The sequence below is a fragment of the Ascaphus truei genome, chromosome 2 (genome assembly GCF_040206685.1).
Source record: "Ascaphus truei isolate aAscTru1 chromosome 2, aAscTru1.hap1, whole genome shotgun sequence".
Taxonomy (NCBI): domain Eukaryota; kingdom Metazoa; phylum Chordata; class Amphibia; order Anura; family Ascaphidae; genus Ascaphus; species Ascaphus truei.
This window is the reverse complement of record NC_134484.1, coordinates 23,091,605-23,106,954: the sequence shown is the minus strand read 5'-3', so window position 1 is coordinate 23,106,954 and position 15,350 is coordinate 23,091,605. Positions and strand designations below refer to the sequence as shown.

Below are 15,350 nucleotides of genomic sequence, written 5' to 3'. Positions count from 1 at the left end.
TTGGCATTTTTACCCTTAACAAATCATTGAACAATTTTAAGAAATTGTAAAGTTAAATGGTCAAGAATTGCTATGTACGGTACTACAGTTAAGAATTTTAGCTAGTTAAAAACTGGCTTGTCCAATGTCATTGTTTTAGCAATGTATGCATAAATACTGTTGCAAGCCCTTAATAATTAAGAATAACAAATTACAAGCATAATTATTTCTATTCATTATAAATACATATTGTTAAACTAACAATTCATTATTCAAACCACATACAGTGAATTCTCACAATGCAAAAGGATGAAAAATAAATCGTTACCATGTAATTTAAAGACTTTCTTTAGAATAATTGTTTCACTCTATCTCCTCTTGCTAGATATATTTGAGTACATGCCATGAAATTGTTACAAATGTTAACACGGACGGATTACTATCAAAATGTTTCTGACAATTATCTGGCAAATGATACAGATTGAAAAAAGGCCATACGTCCATTACGTTCAACTACCTTGTATTTATTTATTTATAAAATGTGTTACCAGGAAGTAATACATTGAGAGTTATCTCTCGTTTTCAAGTATGTCCTGGGCACAGAGTTATCATGACAAATACATGGTTACAAATGGATAGTTACATTAGGTGAACAGGGTTATATAGTACATTAAATACAAGACATTGTATGCACAGTTAAAGATGTTATATGCGTGTGTCACAGTTACAGACCAGAGACCAGATTAAAATGTGAGACAGCTTTCCCTGATTCCATGATGCACCTGAGTTAGGGCCTCATGCAGTAAGGCCCGATAAAATCTTTTCGCCAAGTGTGGCGGATAGGTGGGGGATCTGCCTTTTTTTGGCGATTTGCCCTCGCAGTATTCAGTAAGGGCCGAATCCTTCCGATCCCTGCCGAAGCACTGCGAAAGCAAAGCTGCCGATGAGCCTGTGCCGATACAGGCTGGCTCCCGATAAGCCTGCCGATAAGCCTTTGGTGGCGATAGATGTTTGCAGCAGAGAGAGACAAGCCGCTCTCTCAGCGCAAACATCGGCAACAAATAAAGTATTTTTAAACAACTTTTACTCCTAGTGTACATGTGCAGGGGGTCTCCGGAGCTGAACCGCATTGGTTTCAGGTCGGGGACCCCCTGTTTCCCGAGATTCAGGCCCCTTTATGAGGTGCCGGTATCTCCTCTGCATTTAAAAGTCCCGATCACGTGACCGCGGCCTGTAAACAAAGCAGAGGGATACCGGCACCCCATAAAGGGGCCTGTATCTCAGGAAGCAGGGGGTCTCTGAGCCACAAATCAATGCGGTCCAGCTCAGGGGGGCCCCTGCTCCCGCACAATAGTATTAAAAATACATAAATGCTGCTTCATTACCATAGCGGATAGCCGCTAAGGCAATGAAGGGGTTAAGGCAGAATAGCATGTTTATTGGGGACATTTGCCCCCAATAAACATTGCAATAAACAACATACACCCCCTTTGTAAGTAAAATACATAAACAACAATAAATACATTAAATACATATAGTACTCACCACCCATGTCCGGCTGCAACGATGAAGGCCATCCTCATCTTCATCCTGCCTATGCCCCATCCGCTTCTGCAAAACAGACACAAGAATTAAAACATCCAATGTAATGTCCCCTAACCCCTTAATCACCATAGCGGTTATTAACCGCTACAGTCATTAAGGGGTTAACCCACCATCACCCACATACCCTCCCCCACTAACCCCCCCAACCACCCTCACCCACTACCCACAGGGGAGTCCTACCAAATACCCTTGGGGCCAATACCCCCTCCCCCAGCACATACAGTACAATAATGTGCCAAATATCTATTATCCACATAGGGATAATACATTATTTGGCCATTATTAAACACATTAAATACCGTAATAAAATACAGAAAATTCTACTAATCTCATCAATAAGAAGGCTCCGTCGCCAGCATCATCCTTGGGGTCCGTTGCCAAAATAATAAATAGCCAATACATCTCAATTACATTAACATACCAATGAACCCCTTAATCACCTTATCGGGTACTAACCTCAAAGGTAATTAAGGGGTGAAGCCATCCTGCAATGGCAACACCACTTATGCATAACATCCTCAATGAATTAAAAACCAATTTCCTAACCAAATCTCATTTAATCATTCAATCTGAAGGCTCAAATGCCACTTAAAACATTGCATTTACAGTGTATACATGTAGCATAACATGTAAACTACATGTACACGCTGCAAATCAATGTTAACAATACAATAATCCAACTCAAATAGCCTGACATCACAAGAACTATCAGCAAAACAAGAAAAAACACAAAAGCGCACCAAGATGAGAGATAGATAATGTATTAGCAACAAATAATAAAATTAGTAACTTACATATAAAATTTCTTTAATAATCCCCGATTCTGGTGTCTATCACAGGAGTAGGGCATCACATAGGAAGTATGAAGGGTAATCTCAGTTCTGAGAGATCAGACCCGCACGCTGGGGCTGTCTCTGTTCACTCTTCTGTCCTCCACGTTACTAATTTTATTATTTGTTGCTAATACATTATCTATCTCTCATCTTGGTGCGCTTTTGTGTTTTTTCTTGTTTTGCTGATATTGGTATCACCATCGGGGTTCCGGTGGAGACCACATTTGGAGGTGGGGGAGACACCTCATAAACACAGAAGCAGCAAGAGAACTGAGAGGGACCAACACTCCAAGTTTAAAGAGCCAGAGCGCGGACTGAACTTTTCATCACAAGAACTATATTATGTAAGCAAATAAAGTCACCATCAATGAATTAACACACATGAATTACATCCCTAAACAATTAAAATACCATCCCTACCAATTACACAATTAACTATAGCTATCGTAACAGAGAACAAGTTCAAAACATACTAAAAAGGACACCAACATTTACAATATACTATAGCAAGCCTCTCCATAACCTACAGTACAGCATAAAGCCCAAAACTTACATCTCTCTAATAATAAAATACATTTAACACACATCTATGCATAGCAGCATAGCCACAATGATTTACAATACAGAAAGTCAAGCTTTAAAAACACTATCATTTCTTACCCTGTATGTATATATCTCTCTAGACATACATACATACATACATACATACATACATACATACATACAGTGGCAAGAAATGATATGCATAAAAAAAAATGAAGACATGAAAAAGCAAAAAAAAAACACAGTTACATTAAATACATTTCTTTATTTAACTTACCATTACTTGCCCCCACCGACTCCCGTTGATCAGCTTACTCACGAACCAATCCATGAACATTAACCCATAAAATAAAAAACCATAAAATAATAAAACACGACAATCCAGCGGTCTTCTAGTTGTAATCCATCTTCATCTGTATTCTTCTACCTTCTTCCGGGGTCTTCTTGCCGTCTGCTGCCACGCCCTGGTCTTCTTTCTTCAGAGGAGGTCCTTCCTCCTCGGCGTCTGGCTTCAAAATGAGATGACATAGGCTTTTAAAGGCCTATGACGTCACATTTTCGTCATATGGTTCCCACAGCCCTGATTGGGCCGTGAAAACCATGTGTTTTGGCCGATGTAAAAAAAAATGATGACGTCACTTAAAGGCAATGACAGCACAGCCAATCAGAATGGCTTTGCTACAATTGCCTTTAAGATGACGTCATGAAAAGACACATGGCCGGACTCACATGGTACGGCAGCCAATCAGAGCGTGGGAAGTCTATCCCTACTCTGATTGGTTCAAGTACCATGTGACAGAGGCTTTCAATGACGTCACATCCTTTCTCCCCCAAGCCTCTGTCACATGGTACTTGAACCAATCAGAGTAGGGATAGACTTCCCACGCTCTGATTGGCTGCCGTACCATGTGAGTCCGGCCATGTGTCTTTTCATGACGTCATCTTAAAGGCAATTGCAGCAAAGCCATTCTGATTGGCTGTGCTGTCATTGCCTTTAAGTGACGTCATCATTTTTTTTTACATCGGCCAAAACACATGGTTTTCACGGCCCAATCAGGGCCGTGGGAACCATATGACGAAAATGTGACGTCATAGGCCTTTAAAAGCCTATGTCATCTCATTTTGAAGCCAGACGCCGAGGAGGAAGGACCTCCTACTGAAGAAAGAAGACCAGGGCGTGGCACCGGACGGCAAGAAGACCCCGGAAGAAGGTAGAAGAATACAGATGAAGATGGATTACAACTAGAAGACCCCTGGATTGTCGTGTTTTATTATTTTAATGTTTATTATTTTATGGTTTTTTATTTTATGGGTTCCTGTTCGTGGATTGGTTCGTGAGTAAGCTGATCAACGGGAGTCGGTGGGGGCAAGTAATGGTAAGTTAAATAAAGAAATGTATTTAATGTAACTGTGGTTTTTTTTTTGCTTTTTCATGTCTTCATTTTTTTTTATGCATATCATTTCTTGCCACTGTATGTATGTATGTATGTATGTCTAGAGAGATATATACATACAGGGTAAGAAATGATAGTGTTTTTAAAGCTTGACTTTCTGTATTGTAAATCATTGTGGCTATGCTGCTATGCATAGATGTGTGTTAAATGTATTTTATTATTAGAGAGATGTAAGTTTTGGGCTTTATGCTGTACTGTAGGTTATGGAGAGGCTTGCTATAGTATATTGTAAATGTTGGTGTCCTTTTTAGTATGTTTTGAATTTGTTCTCTGTTACGATAGCTATAGTTAATTGTGTAATTGGTAGGGATGGTATTTTAATTGTTTAGGGATGTAATTCATGTGTGTTAATTCATTGATGGTGACTTTATTTGCTTACATAATATATTTCTTGTGATGTCAGGCTATTTGAGTTGGATTATTGTATTGTTAACATTGATTTGCAGCGTGTACATGTAGTTTACATGTTATGCTACATGTATACACTGTAAATGCAATGTTTTAAGTGTCATTTGAGCCTTCAGATTGAATGATTAAATGAGATTTGGTTAGGAAATTGGTTTTTAATTCATTGAGGATGTTATGCATAAGTGGTGTTGCCATTGCAGGATGGCTTCACCCCTTAATTACCTTTGAGGTTAGTACCCGGTAAGGTGATTAAGGGGTTCATTGGTATGTTAATGTAATTAAGATGTATTGGCTATTTATTATTTTGGCAACGGACCCCAAGGATGATGCTGGCGACGGAGCCTTCTTATTGATGAGGTTAGTAGAATTTTCTGTATTTTATTACAGTATTTAATGTGTTTAATAATGGCCAAATAATGTATTATCCCTATGTGGATAATAGTTATTTGGTACATTATTGTACTGTATGTGCTGGGGGAGGGGGTATTGGCCCCAAGGGTATTTGGTAGGACTCCCCTGTGGGTAGTGGGTGAGGGTGGTTGGGGGGGTTAGTGGGGGAGGGTATGTGGGTGATGGTGGGTTAACCCCTTAATGACTGTAGCGGTTAATAACCGCTATGGTGATTAAGGGGTTAGGGGACATTACATTGGATGTTTTAATTCTTGTGTCTGTTTTGCAGAAGCGGATGGGCATGGGCAGGATGAAGATGAGGATGGCCTTCATCGTGGCAGCCGGACATGGGTGGTGAGTACTATATGTATTTAATGTCTTTATTGCTGTGTATGTATTTTAAATGGACAACTGCACTATTATCCATTTGTGGATAATAGTCATTGTGCCCATTACTATACTGTATGTTAGGGGGTATAGGTGTTGTTGGGGTCATATATATATATATATATCAAAAAATAAATAGATGATACCGTTCTGTGGCTAAAGAAATGCTTTTATTTGTGCGAGTTTTCGAGATACACTGATCTCTTCTTCCGGCGATGTTACAATGAATGAAGCAAAAGGTATACTTAAAAACAGTGTCTCTTGGAATGTTATCTCTGCTGTTCCTTCCCCCCAGTGTGGATGAGATTTATGGCTAGAGGTGTCAAAAGGTTAATGAAAGCAAGTGAAGAAAGAGTGTGTATGTGTATCAGTGTGAATAAAAATGAATGCGGAGCCCACAGTATATACAGTGCTTTACACAAGGTGTGTGTGGAGTGGGAGTGGATATAAATGGTGTGGGTGGGTGTGGAAATGTGAGAGTTTGTAGCACAACTAAAAGTGTGTGTGGATACTTAGTGGTCCCTATTGGTGTCCTAAACTCACACCCAGGGCCAAATACCCCTTCACCCACCCCGGCTAGCCACAATAAAGATGGCACGGTGGGTTAACCCCTTCATTGCCTTAGCGGTTAGCCGCTAAGGTAATGTAGTGGCTTTTAAATGCCTTTTTCCTGCCTCGGGTGCATGCCGGGGGGCTCCGGTGCGGGTATCAGCTCCGGAGACCCCCGGCATCAATCACAGGCAGGAAAAAGGGCTGATTTTTTCTAAGTGTCGCTCGTGCCGATGCTTCTCCTCCAGCAAGTTGCCAACTTTAGTTGGCGGGCTGGATTGGCCATAAAATCTCCAATCTGGGGTGCCGATCAGCACCGAAAAGCTGATCGGGGCTTCCTGAATTCAGCCGGGTTAAAAAAGTGCCGATAAGTGGCTTATCGCCAGCCGTCTCCCGATAATTTCTTATCGGGAGGAAAAGTTGCCGATAATTCCCACTTATCTGCGCTTACTGAATCTGGAAGGAAAAAAATGTCTATAAAATGCCGAAAAAGCCTTATCGGGGCTTACTGCATGAGGCCCTTAGTGTTAATGTTTTCATTGAGTTATTCTGTACTATACAGAACTGATAACTGATTGAAAAATATAATGAACCACTAGAAGATTATATAAAAACATATCTGTGTGCCAATTTTAAGGTATTTTACATAATGTTTTACTCCATTTGCAGCAGTGAACATTTTAGGAGAAGTTAGCAGATGATACACTCAAAGCAATTTTATGTACCTTCTGCAATTTTCATTTTTTCTTTAAGGTAATTACATTCACCGGCCTTAAATGACATCAAGAACCAAGATGAACAAGCTTCATGCATACAGTACAGTATGTGATGCCTTTTACAATATTTTCTCCATTGTAGAACAAATTGCACCATGTTTATACACATTTAGACATGTTTAATTGACATTATCATGCTCTTAGAAAGATGTTATATTTAATGACATCTTTAGCAGTTGTATGGCTAGGCACACACACAAGCTTGGTTCAGACATAGCACCTGCCAGTGATAACCTTCATCTCTTGCTGCTAAAACCATTGCATTTCACAAGATGGAGTTATAAAAATCATTTCTTCACATTGTTGAAGCATATTTATCCTTATATAATCTACTTTTAGACTTTGCATAATCATCATTCCAGGAATGTGTAAATTTAGGATCAACAATGTATAGGGCCCTTTCATGGAAGCTCTCAAACGTCTAATCCACTCCATTGTGCACGCCAACGTGGCTTTTCATAATGCTTAAATTCAGGCTGTCGTATTCTAACGGTATTGTCAATTTTTTCATGTTTATTTGCATACCATATAAAACACAGTAGGAAAGATGGTGCAGAAAGTTGCTGTACATTGGTGCAATCTCAATTTAGTTTCGTATAGTATTTGAATTTTTTTTTATTTTCTGTCTCCGAAAGTATTTAGTTCTTAAAGTTTCATTTAAAAATAATACTGTATGCAAAATAAGGTGTGGTATTAGCGAACACTGTTTGCAACACTTAGCGACACTCTTTTAGTAAGTCCATGTTTATCATTTATCCAGGTTGTCTAGAACAGCGGCCAAGGATATATTATGCAAAACACGGGAAATATAACAAAGCCCTATAATTTGCTGAATTTATATGTACAGTGTACTATAGTACAATATATATACTTTATATGTGTATATGTACCTCTCTTACGTATGGGAGGAGGTCCTGTGTTCTTCTGCACTATTCCAGCTATTCTGCTTGTGCTTCCACTATTGCACCTTCAAAAGAAGCTCCTTTAACATCAGAGACGATGAATTGCTGCAGGACTCGTGGCAGGAGTCAGAAGCAGTCAAACCAGGTGCTCAGTATCACGGACGAAATCCCTCTCCCCACTCCTGTAGATGACGCCCTATACAGATTCTCTCCAATGTATATTTTATTCTAACTTTTTGTAAGTGTATCTCCTAGGGACACTTTTCTTTATAAATTCACCCTCATTTGTACACAGTTACGCGCTATGGAGCTTGCGCTTTTTGTGTTTTGTTTTTCTAGAACTATGGTGGGTGGCTACACCACTTTATTTTGAAGCAGCAAGGAGCTCCTGTGGTCAGTGTATCGTTGCGACTCTCTCCTCCTCCAGACCACCACCAAGTGGAGACATTTGAACTTATCCTTGTTTTCTTTGGACACTATCTATTTATTTGTTGGTTATTTTTATTAATTTGCATATACTTTAAGTGTTTATATTAATTATTCACAGTTATTTACTATACTTAGTAGCGCTACTTTTTTTGTGTGTTTTATATATATATATTGTGTATATATATACACACACACACACACACACACACACACACACACACACACACACACATAACACACATAAGTGTGTGTGTGTGTGTGTGTGTGTGTGTGTGTGTGTGTGTGTGTGTGTGTGTGTGTGTGTGTGTGTGTGTGTAAGTAAGTAAGTGAGTGGCTTAGTTATCTCAGTTCTAGAATGCTCATCTATGGAATCAGTTGTTTGCAGATCTAAAAACTCCCTAGGAATGTGCAAGCAAAACACTAGAGAATGCAGTTTTAAAATAATATCAGGCACCTCAGTTCTAAATGTGTATACTGTAACTATCATGTTTCATTTAGAAACATGCTTTAAACACAGGTCTGGAAATCTGTCTAATCAACAAGGATACTCAGTATTCTTCAATCAGCAACTTCTGTTTGCAGTGTAATTAATGTGACTGTCAATATGATGCGACATTCAATTAAATGATTCATTGGCTGCAGACACTCAACACCATATCTACCCATCCACCATCTACTTTAGCCCTGTTCTAACATCTTTGTAGTAACTCAGTTCTTTCACTACAGTATGCAGTTATGTAGGGGATTAACTTCGGGACAAAAGTACAGATACTGTACTGTATGTGTCACCAGAATCAGCTCATTTGTGGTAATAGTTATTTTTTAAGTACAGGTGGAAGCTTCTAAATGTTAATCAAATGTGAGCTGAAATCTAGTAATTATAGTTTGCATGTAAAATTACCAGTTTTAAACTTTGTTGCATGTGCCCAACAATGGTCATAACAATTGTCTCAGTGAAAACGTCACTGATCTACTCAAAAATGTATCAGGCAAATCAATACACAACTTCCCATAAATGTAAGGTCACCAAAGTCCAAAACAGGCCACATTTACCACGCAGGCAATGAAATGCTGTGAATTTAAATCCAACAGGGATGGAAATATTCCTTTTGCACTGTTGAGTAGAGATGTTACAAATATGTTAATATATTTAATCCCTTTAGTATAAGGGGTAATAAGCTAATAAAGAGCTCCTCTCTCACACGTGGCTGATTTAATGTAATGGGCATTTTTGCTGCCTGCGCGTTGTATAGGTTACGCTGCAGCACACCGCGGATTGCAATAATGGCTACATCGTATATAAAATCAATGCTTATGTACATGCTTATATATACAGTATTCTTATACTGTATATGTGAATGGGCCCCAATAGGGTCATTCGACACCGAAAGATATCGTATGGAATAGCGTTGCTTAGTAAATATCCCAGTATTCATTATCTTGTGTAAGTGAATGGACATTTTGCTACTATCCCACGTAGCCCGTTACGAGTTTTACTGCCAGAATAGGTGGTGATAAAGATGCACTAAGACATATGTGCATGTAATCCCTTTCTCCACGTCATTCATAAAACCACAGTACAATAACATTGCTGAAGAGACCTTTTGAGAGTCACTAAAGAAGTTTGGACATATGATCTCCAATGGGACGTGGCTTCATGTTCGTCCCCATAACTCCCACGTGATTTACTGCACACTTTGGTCAATTGACAGCTAAACCTGCTTATCGCTGATGAGCCATATTTGAAGAGTAACACTTAGGGGGTAATTTAACAAAATCTCCTGGCTGCAAAAACACAGCACCACATGGATCATTCTAGAAAATCCCATTATTTTATTTATTTATTTATAAAATATTTTACCAGGAAGTAATACATTGAGAGTTACCTCTCGTTTTCAAGTATGTCCTGAGCACAGAGTTAAGACAAATAATACATGGTTACAAATACAGTTACATAAATGAACAGGGTTTGTCCCTAATAAATCTGGTGCGTTTTTTTGCTCTAGTTTTGCAGCCTTCGATAAATCCTACACGCCTGAGTTTAATATTACATCTAATTTACAACTGTAGGCGCCTTGCCATCTTCTTTGGCATTCCAAGCTCAGTTATAGTCTCAAAAGATGTTGGTAAAAATTTAATTTAACAATGCATAAACTGCCATCATATTTTGACGCTATAAAAAGAAATAAATGAATAATAAATAAGATAAATAATAGTTATCTGAAAAAAAAATGTTCTATGCAGTGTAAAAGCCTATCTTTAATGAAACTATGTTCGGACACATATTGATAGTAAAGCGTAATTGAGCTTTTGCGGTTTGTGGCAACTTTTATTTCATTGATTAGTTCTTCATATTTTCATTTATTTTCTTCTTATTAATGCTGTTCATCATTATTGGGATTGTACTGAATACATTAGGTTACTCACTCTGGTAATGGAGAATATTACCAGAAACATGCCATTTCAAATCAGCTATACTCCATTAGTTAAAAGAACAGGTGGCTTACTATAGCCAGCAAAGGCAAGCTGGGATGTTTGCGGGGCTCGATTTCAAGGACATGTGCGGGGCTTTGGCTCTTACCTTTACCAGCGGCGTCATCTGGCAGCATCTCCTCCTGGCATCTCCCCCTGCATGGTCCAGTCATCATGGCTCCAGGTCGTCATAGGGTGTTGCGTTTTCATGACGAGACATCACGTGATGTCGCGGCACCATGAGGCGTCACTTTGAGATGGAAACGCGGCACCACAGGGTGTCCCATTGTCATGGCAACGTCATGCCACATGGCACTGCGATGTCACGTGACAACCTGTTGTCATGGCAGCACTACACCATTGAATGTTGCAGAGCCATGATGACGGGACCATACAGGAGGAGATGCCAGGAGAGAAACTGCTGGAGAAGGTAAGAGAGTTACAGAGGCCCACGCTTGCCCCTCGTAATCAATTTGTCATGGGGGAGAGCATGGGGCATTTGTAACACGTAACAACTCTGCATTAACTCCGTGAAGAATCTAATTGGCTGATGCGGTTCATGTGAAGTAGGCAAAGTGATCCCAGACGCGAGTGAGAGACGCGGACCAGTGCACGCTGGGAAGCCGATTCAGGAGAAGGGTTGGAGTGCGCCCAGAGTCCCTCTCTGCTCTTTACCAGCGGGGCAAGTGTGAGTTGTCCCTTTCCCCTCTGTGTTGTTTGTTGTACCAAGTAAAATGTTAATGCATCATATTGCATGCATTGTGTTTTCTTCTCCATATGAGGTCTACAAGGAGTCCCCATCCCAGAGGATTTCGTTCTATTTAGCTGCAGTATATGTGATATCACCGTTCATCATTCATTGGGTTATTTTTCACATTTTACTGCACTGTTTATTCATTTTGTGCCACGAACACTTGATTGTTTGATTTAGTAGGAATTGAGGTTTGGGAAACCGCAGGTGTTTAGGCAGCATTTGAGTCTATCACGATATCTTATATTTGTTGCGCCTTATTTTTTGTTTCACTCCTTTCATATTTGGATGAAATAAAAATTGGATTATGCGAGGTTCAGCAAAATGTCAAAGGAAGTCTTAATTGTTCCCTAAAGTCATCATTACGTATTATGTTTCATTTATTATTACATAATACCAAAATGATAAGTAAAACGTTTTACCTTCAAAACACAAGAAGAAATAGTGAAAGTTCCCAAAAAGGCATTTGTGCAGCAAAACGTGAAATCATATATATATATATATATATATATATTTTTAATGTATTTTTTTTTAAATAAATCAGTTCTGTACTATTTGATAATACTTACTGTATATTTTTTTAATTATTATTCAACTTTTAATGCCATTTATAATGAGTCTTAGAGCATCCTTTGATTTCTATAGCAGGCTTTAGCCACCTCCCAAGCAGTGCAAGATCTTTAAAAACACTTTCCTGTTAGTGATCATTTGTTTCCAATATTCGCAGCAGTTTGAGCTGCAAACTGTAACAATAGATAATGTAATCTTAGTAATATAAAGTTACATTGTAGCTGCTGAGTTACACTGACTGAAGCAGCCATTATGTTAGTCACACTATCAGGATTTTGACATATTTATAAACGGAGCACAAAACCATTGTCAACGTATGTAAGAATGTAGAATTATACATTGCCACATGCTTTACTTATACAAATAAGAAAAAAAAGAAAACAGAAAAAGCGTCCGTTATTCGAACATTTCTTGGAGCCGTTTTCGTGTTCTCTGCTGTATTCCACGCGGTATACACGCGGCCAATCACACCAGGCACCCCTGTGTTTATCGCGGTTGATTTGTTTGAATTTCATGAATTCTGATTTCTTTGGGTGCAATTCTTTGCGTTTCTGTGGCAGAAATTAATGAATTGTAATGTGTACAGTACTGTGTCAATTTGCAAGTGTTTAAAAACCAGAACACTAAAATGCCATTTTCTGCACTTGCGTCTTAAGGCGGTAAGGTTGGAAGAAATCCCGCGCCATGACATGGGTATTCCGAGGTATACAACGCGTGAAATGTTTGAATAACGGCCGCTGCATCTGTAACTATCTGAACTAACAGTATAGAAAAACAATAACCAAATATATTTTTTTGTAAGGTCAGCATAGTAACAGTTCGATATAATCACATTTCACGACACTTTTCAAGTATATACACCAGTATAGGATATGAAAATATACGGTACATTTTTAATTTTAATATATGGATGTTGTCATCATATATAACATAAGGACACACTTTAAAATAATTTATGTGCAACACCAATTTTGGCAATGTAATAATACATTTGTATACCCCAACATTTGAAAAGGTGAGACATTTGTCAATTTCTACGTATAAGAAATTAGACGTACAACTGTTCAAAGTCTTTAAAAAATATATTTTCTTACACTTAAAACACACATGCTTTCAAAAGACTTGCAGTCTGAGGGATCTAGTCAGTACTATATATATATCATCAACGTACAGAAAAGTTTGTTTTGATGTAATGTGCTATTTTCTACCACATGACGTCTCATAGGCAGTACGTGCGTTGTGTATTAACCCTGTTAATCAAATAATGTCTTACACGTGGAGCAGATTGATAAGCAAGAAAGTTTTTTCCATCTCAAAACCGCTGGATTGTTTGGGGGTGCCAGTGACAAGGAGACAAAGTCATGCACAGAGGTGCACAATGAGACACTTCTCATTACAATACTTGCTTCATCTGATGCCAACGTGCAAAATATCCTCATACTGTACACAGACGCCAAGAGGTGCAAAATGAAAAGGATGACCCAAAACTGCCTTGGCACACAGACCATCCACACAGTAACAGGGCACAAATCTGCGTTAACGCAGCAAATATCAGGAGGCACATCTCTGTCATACTTATTTAGAAATTATGTGATAAGTGGGACATACATACAAACATTTGCCACATTGTAATATTTTTTACTTGGTAGATGAATATTTATCCAAGTGTATTTATTAAAGTAAATGAAGTGTTGCAAGCAATATTCCTCCCATTGTGAATTTCCTCTGAATTCAAATGATTGTACAAAGCAGCATAAGTAGGTTGGCAGAATCTTGCATTGTGCACAGAAATGTGACAGAATTCGCAAACTATCTTAGTTTAAAGACTTGGACCAAAACCATTGGATTTGCTGCAACCTCTGCTTTGCTTTGCCATACTAAAGTATAAGAAATATTTATTCTTTCTAAAAATGTATTATAGCTACAATAACCAAAGCTAACTGCACAACACTGCAAATACTGAATATATTCAAATAGTTCTGCATGTATCAATGTTAACAGAATATACTGTATCAAGCATTTCTGATCATTGATGGTAATGCTCATGTACAGTAACTCTTTTGAAACGAGCACCTGCATTATCCTTCTGAGAAACTACAGTTGCATTACAAACTGATCTTACTTTTCATAGACAGGTTTAAATATTGCAATGGAAGATGGTCTTCAACTCTTTAGCCCTGAAGAAAAAGGGCTACAAACAGTATTCGTGTAATTTGAATGACTTTTACTCTCACTTAATGGCATTGATGTGCAAGTTTATGTAAATGGAGGTCTTTTATTCTAATACATGCTAGGGGTGAATAAGTTACAAGCAAAATGTGAATGTTTCCATCCTTGAGTGATATGCTCTAGAAGCAAGTAAAAAAAGACTGGCGTGCAAGTTACGTGCTGCCCTTGTGTGTACAAGGTCCCGAGAGAAAGTATTCCGAACAAGAGTGCACAACAGTTGAAGGCTGTGATTAAATAAAGCAATCATCTTACCTATCCACGGAAAGTCCAAACACATCCAAAGGACTCCAGCTTCAGATGGTCATTCAGTGGAAGCAAAGCAATTCTGAATGAAGGGGACAACTCAGGACACACCTCACTATCTCAGACAGATGAAAACCTGCACTGCTCAACAGCTACCCCCTTTTCCTCAAAATTAGGAGACACTTGACATCTTAAATCCAAGTTGCTGTCAGAGAGTCAGGAGACAAGAGGTGGGCAGTGGAACCTGGAAAACATACAGGAAACGCCAGAGTTGGTTGGTGGCAGCAGCAGGGACAAAGATTCTGTGCTGAGGGTGGGGGCAGGCACAGAATGGAGCTGCTGCTACTCTCCAGGGAGGGGATCTGCAAGTGAAGGGAAATAGACAGGCAATAGACAGGGTGGTGCTGCACAGAGGAGGGGCTGGAAGGAGGATTGTGTTTCAGGAGCCAGCACATGGAGAGCAGCACTGACTGACAGCTCTGTCCAATTATAGCCCAACTCAACTTTTCTAAGTTTTTTTTTTGTCCCCTTACAGCAGCATCTGAAATAACTTTGCAGTAGGACAGGGAAAGACAGCAGAGAGGAGGTTGGAGGGGGTAAAAGGATCCCACTCTGCTGAACTGTTTTTTTTTTTTTTCCTTCTTTTGTTATGGGGACAAAAAGACACATTTAATCTGCTTTTGAAAACATAACCCTCCCCAAAAGTTTCAGGTGGGTTGCTGTGGGGTTTTACTGTATACATGCAGTGGTGCCAAATCTCACAAAACCCTTTTTAGTTAATTCTTTATACAGTACATTTGTGGTCCTCTAGTATTTATCCTGCCCAAATT

The 15,350-nt window shown here is 39.0% G+C and overlaps 1 protein-coding gene across 1 annotated transcript in view; it reads right to left on the bottom strand.

Moving 5' to 3' along the window:
* The window catches only part of COL22A1 (collagen type XXII alpha 1 chain), a 515,441-nt gene extending 500,569 nt beyond the window's left edge, over positions 1 to 14,872 (bottom strand). Inside the window, exon 1 of the mRNA XM_075581796.1 lies at positions 14,530 to 14,872. The gene's annotated coding sequence lies outside the window, so the exon portion shown is untranslated. The remainder of the gene's footprint in view (positions 1 to 14,529) is intronic.
* Positions 14,873 to 15,350: the final 478 nt, after the last annotated feature.